Below are 6,000 nucleotides of genomic sequence, written 5' to 3'. Positions count from 1 at the left end.
CGAGACTGGCAGCGGAATATAATAGAGCGGGAGAGAGGAGGACCCCGAGACTGAGAGCGGAATATAACAGAGCGGAAGAGAGGAGGACCTGGAGACTGAAGCATTATAAAATAGAGCGCGAGAGAGGAAGACATGGAGACTGACAGCAGAATATCTTAGAACGGGGGAGAGGAGGCCCCGCGGAGAGACAGCGGAATATCATAGAGCGTGAGAGAGGAGGACCCGGGACTGACAGCGGAATATAATAGTGCGGGAGAGAGGAGGACCCAGAGACAGACAGCGGAATATAAAACAGCGGGAGAGAGGAGGACCCGGACTGACAGCGGAATATAAAAGAGCAGGAGAGAGGGGAACCCAGAGACTGAGAAAAAATATAAGAGAGTGAGAGAAAGGTGGACCTGGAGACTGACTGCAGAATATAATAGAGCAGGAGAGAGGAGGACCCGGAGACAACAGCAGAATATAATAGAGCAGGAGAGAGGACGACCTGGAAACTGACAGCGGAATATAATAGAGCGGAGATAGGAGGATTAGAGTCTGAGAGCGGAATATATAAGAACGGGAGAGAAGATGTCCTGGAGACGGACAGCAAAATATAATAGAGCGGGAGGGAGGAGGAGCCAGAGCCCGACAGGGGCATGTAATACAGCGGGAGAGAGGAGGAGCTGGACACTGACAACAGAATATACTAGAGCGGAAGATAGTAGGACCCACAGACTGACAGTGGAATATAATAGAACGGGAGAGAGGACGACCCAGGACTGACAGCGGAATATAATAGAGTGGGAGAGAGGTGGACCCGGAGACAGACAGCGGAATATAAAATAGCGGGAGAGAGGAGGACCTGGGACTGACAGCGGAATATAATAGAGCAGGAGAAAGGGGAACCCAGAGACGGAGAACAAATATAACAGGCTGACAGTGAGGTGGACCTGGAGACTGACAGCGGAATATAATAGAGCAGGAGAGAGGAGGACCTCGACACTGACAACAGAATATACCAGAGCGGGAGATAGTAGGACCCGCATACTGACAGCGGAATATGATAGAGTGGGAGAGAGGAGGACCTGGAAACTGACTGCGGAATATAATAGAGCGGGAGAGAGGTGAACCCAGAGAGTGACAGCGGAATATAATTGAGCGAGAGAGAGGAGGACACGGAGACTGACAGTGGAATATAATAGAGCGGGAGATAGGAGGATTAGAGTCTGACAGCAGAATATATAAGAGTGGGAGAGAAGAGGTCCAGGAGACGGACAGCAGAATATAATAGAGCGGGAGAGAGGAGGAGCCAGAGCACGACAGGGGCATATAATACAGCGGGAGTGAGGAGGACCTGGACACTGACAACAGAACATACTAGAGCGGGAGATAGTAGGACCCGCAGACTGACAGTGGAATATAATAGAGCGGGAGAGAGGAGGACCCGGGACTGAGAGCGGAATATAATAGAGCGGGAGAGAGGAGGACCCGGAGACAGACAGCGGAATATAAAATAGCGGGAGAGAGGAGGACCTGGGACTGACAGCGGAATATAATAGAGCAGGAGAAAGGGGAACCCAGAGACTGAGAACAAATATAATAGAGTGAGAGAGAGGTGGACCAGGAGACTGAAAGCGGAATATAATAGAGCAGGAGAGAGGAGGACCTGGACACTGACTACAGAATATACTAGAGCGGGAGATAGTAGGACCCGCAGACAGACAGCGGAATAAAATAGAGCGGGAGAGAGGAGGACCCGGGTTGAGAACGGAATTGAACAGAGCGGGAGAGACGAGGACCCAGAGACTGATAGCATTATGAAGTGGAGCGCGAGAGAGGAGGACCTGGAGACTGTCAGCAGAATATAGTTGAGTGGGAGAGAGGCGACCCGTGGAGAGACAGCGGAATATAATAGAGCGGGAGAGAGGAAGGCCCGGAGACACACAGCGGAATATGAAATAGCGGGACAGAGGACGACCCGGGACTGACAGCGGAATATAATAGAGCAGGAGAGAGGGGACCCCAGAGACTGGGAACAAATATCATAGAGTGAGAGAGAGGTGAACCTGGAGACTGACAGAGGAATATAGTAGAGCAGGAGAGAGGAGGACCTGTAAACTGACAGCGGAATATAATCGAGCAAGAGAGAGGTGGACCCGGAGACTGACAACAGAATATAATAGAGAGGGAGGGAGGAGGACCCTGATACTGACAGCAGAATGTAATAGAGCGGGAGAGAGGAGGACCCGCAGACTGACAGCAGAATATAATAGAGCAGGAGAGAGGGGAAACGAGAGACTGAGAACAAATATAATAGAGTGAGAGAGAGGTGGACCTGGAGACTGACAGCTGAATATAATAGAGCGGGAAGGAGGTGGACCGGGAGACTACAGCAGAATATAATAGAGCAGGAGAGAGGAGGACCTGGAAACTGATATCGGAATATAATAGAACGGGAGAGAGATGGACCCAGAGACTGACAGCGGAATATAATAGAGTGAGAGAGAGGAGGACACGGAGACTGACAGTGGAATATAATAGAGCGGGAGATAGGAGGATTAGACTCTGACAGCAGAATATATAAGAGCAGGAGAGAAGAGGTCCTGGAGACAGACAGCAGAATATAATAGAGCGGGAGGGAGGAGGAGCCAGAGCCCGACTGGGGCATATAATACAACAGGAGAGAGGAGGACCTGGACACTGACAACAGAATATAATAGAGCGGGAGATAGCAGGACCTGCAGACTGACAGCGGAATATAATAGAGCGGGAGAGAGGAGGACCCGCGATTGACAGCGGAATAGAACAGAGCGGGAGAGATGAGGAACTGGAGACTGACAGCATTATAAAATAGAAAGCGAGAGAGGAGGACCTGGAGACTGACAGCAGAATATAGTAAAGCAGGAGAGAGGAGGACCCGCGGAGAGACAGCGGAATATAATAGCGCGGGAGAGAGGAGGACGCGGGACTGACAGCGGAATATAATAGAGCGGGAGAGAAGAGGAGCCAGAAACAGACAGCGGAATATAAAATAGCGGGAGAGAGTGGGACCCGGGACTGACAGCGGAATATAATAGAGCATGAGGGAGGGGAACCCATAGACTGAGAACAAATATAATGGAGTGAGAGAGAGGCGGACCTGCAGACTGACAGCGGAATATAATAGAGCAGGAGAGAGGAGTACCTCGAAACTGACAGCGGAATATAATAGTGCGGGAGAGAGGAGGACCCAGAGACTGACAGTGGAATATAATAGAGCGAGAGAGAGGAGGACCCGGAGACTGACAACAGAATATAATAGAGCGGAAGAGAGGACGACCCAGAGACTGACCGCGGAATATAATAGAGCGGTAGAGAGGAGGACCCGGAGACTGACAGCAGAATATAATAGAGCAGGAGAGAGGGGAAACGAGAGACTGAGAACAAATATAATAGAGTGAGAGAGAGGTGGACCTGGAGACTGACAGCTGAATATAATAGAGCGTGAGGGAGGTGGACCGGGAGACTACAGCAGAATATAATAGAGCAGGAGAGAGGAGGACCTGGAAACTGATATCGGAATATAATAGAACGGGAGAGAGATGGACCCAGAGACTGACAGCGGAATATAATAGAGTGAGAGAGAGGAGGACACGGAGACTGACAGTGGAATATAATAGAGCGGGAGATAGGAGGATTAGACTCTGACAGCAGAATATATCAGAGCAGGAGAGAAGAGGTCCTGGAGACAGACAGCAGAATATAATAGAGCGGGAGGGAGGAGGAGCCAGAGCCCGACTGGGGCATATAATACAGCTGGAGAGAGGAGGACCTGGACACTGACAACAGAATATAATAGAGCGGGAGATAGCAGGACCTGCAGACTGACAGCGGAATATAATAGAGCGGGAGAGAGGAGGACCCGCGATTGACAGCGGAATAGAACAGAGCGGGAGAGACGAGGAACCGGAGACTGACAGCATTATAAAATAGAAAGCGAGAGAGGAGGACCTGGAGACTGACAGCAGAATATAGTAAAGCAGGAGAGAGGAGGACCCGCGGAGAGACAGCGGAATCTAATAGCGCGGGAGAGAAGAGGACGCGGGACTGACAGCGGAATATAATAGAGCGGGAGAGAAGAGGAGCCAGAAACAGACAGCGGAATATAAAATAGCGGGAGAGAGGGGGACCCGGGAGTGACAGCGGAATATAATAGAGCATGAGGGAGGGGAACCCATAGACTGAGAACAAATATAATGGAGTGAGAGAGAGGTGGACCTGGAGACTGACAGCGGAATAAAATAGAGCAGGAGAGAGGAGGACCTCGAAACTGACAACGGTATATAATAGTGCGGGAGAGAGGAGGACCCAGAGACTGACAGTGGAATATAATAGAGCGAGAGAGAGGAGGAACCGAAGACTGAGAGCAGAATATAATAGAGCGGAAGAGAGGACGACCCAGAGACTGACCGCGGAATATAATAGAGCGGTAGAGAGGAGGACCCGGAGAATGACAGCGGAATATAATAGAGTGGGAGAGTGGAGGACCCTGAGACTGACAGCAGAATGTAATAGATTGGGAAAGAGGAGGACCCGCAGACTGACAGCGGAATGTCATAGAGCGGGAGAGAGGAGGACCCGGAGACTGACAGCGGAATATAATGGAGCGGGAGAGAGGAAGACCCGGAGACTGACAGTGAATATAATAGATTGGGAGATAGGAGGACCCGGAGACTGACAGCGGAATATAAAAGAACGGGAGAGAGAAGGACCTGCAGACTGACAGCGATGTTTATTAGAGTGGGAGAGAGTAGGATCCCGAGGCTGACAGCGGAATATAACAGAGCGGGGTAGTGGAAGACTCACGGACTGACAGCGGAATATATTAGCGCGGGAGAGACGAGGACCCGGAGACTGACAGCAGAATATAATAGAGCGGGCGAAATGAGAACCTGAAGACTGACAGCAGAATATAATAGAGCGGGAGAAAGGAGGACCCGGGGTCAGACAGCAGAATATAAAAGAGCGGGAGAGAGGAGGACCCGGAGACTGACAGCAGAATATAATAGAGCGGGAGAGAGGAGGACCCGGAGACTGACAGCGGAATATAAAATAGCGGTAGAGAGGAGAACCCGGAGACTGACAGCGGAATATAAAAGAGCGGGAGAGAGGGGGACCCGGAGACAGAGAGCGGAATATAAAATTGCGGGAGAGAGGAGGACCCGGGACTGACAGCGGAATATAATAGAACAGGAGAGAGGGGACCCCTGAAACTGGGAACAAATATCATAGAGTGAGAGAGAGGTGGACCTGGAGACTGACAGCGGAATATAGTAGAGCATGAGAGAGGAGGACCTGTAAACTGACAGCGGAATATAATAGAGCGGGAGAGAGGAGGACCCAGAGACTGACAGCGGAATATAATCGAGCGAGAGAGAGGAGGACCCGGATACTGACAGCAGAATATAATAGAGTGGGAGAGAGGAGAACCCTGATACTGACAGCAGAATGTAATAGAGCGGGAGAGAGGGGAAACGAGAGACTGAGAACAATTATAATAGAGTGAGAGAGAGGTGGACCTGGAGACTGACAGCAGAATATAATAGAGCGGGAGGGAGGTGGACCGGGAGACTAAAGCAGAATATACTAGAGCAGGAGAGAGGAGGACATGGAAACTGACATTGGAATATAATAGAACGGGAGAGAGATGGACCCAGAGACTGACAGCGGAATATAATAGAGTGAGAGAAAGGAGGACACGGAGACTGACAGTGGAATATAATAGAGCGGGAGAGAGGAGGAGCCAGAGCCCGACAGGGGCATATAATACAGCGGGAGAGAGGAGGACCTGGACACTGACAACAGAATATACTAGAGTGGGAGATAGTAGGACCCGCAGACTGACAGCGGAATATAATAGAGCGGGACAAAGGAGGACCCGGGGTCAAACAGCAGAATATAAAAGAGCGGGATAGAGGAGGACCCGGAGACTGAAAGCGGAATATAACAGAGCGGGAGAGACGAGGACCCGGAGACTGA

This window comes from Carcharodon carcharias, chromosome 4, assembly GCF_017639515.1.
Source record: "Carcharodon carcharias isolate sCarCar2 chromosome 4, sCarCar2.pri, whole genome shotgun sequence".
In the NCBI taxonomy this organism is placed as follows: Eukaryota; Metazoa; Chordata; class Chondrichthyes; order Lamniformes; family Lamnidae; genus Carcharodon; species Carcharodon carcharias.
The sequence above is the reverse complement of the archived record's forward strand: the minus strand, read 5'-3'. Positions refer to the sequence as shown.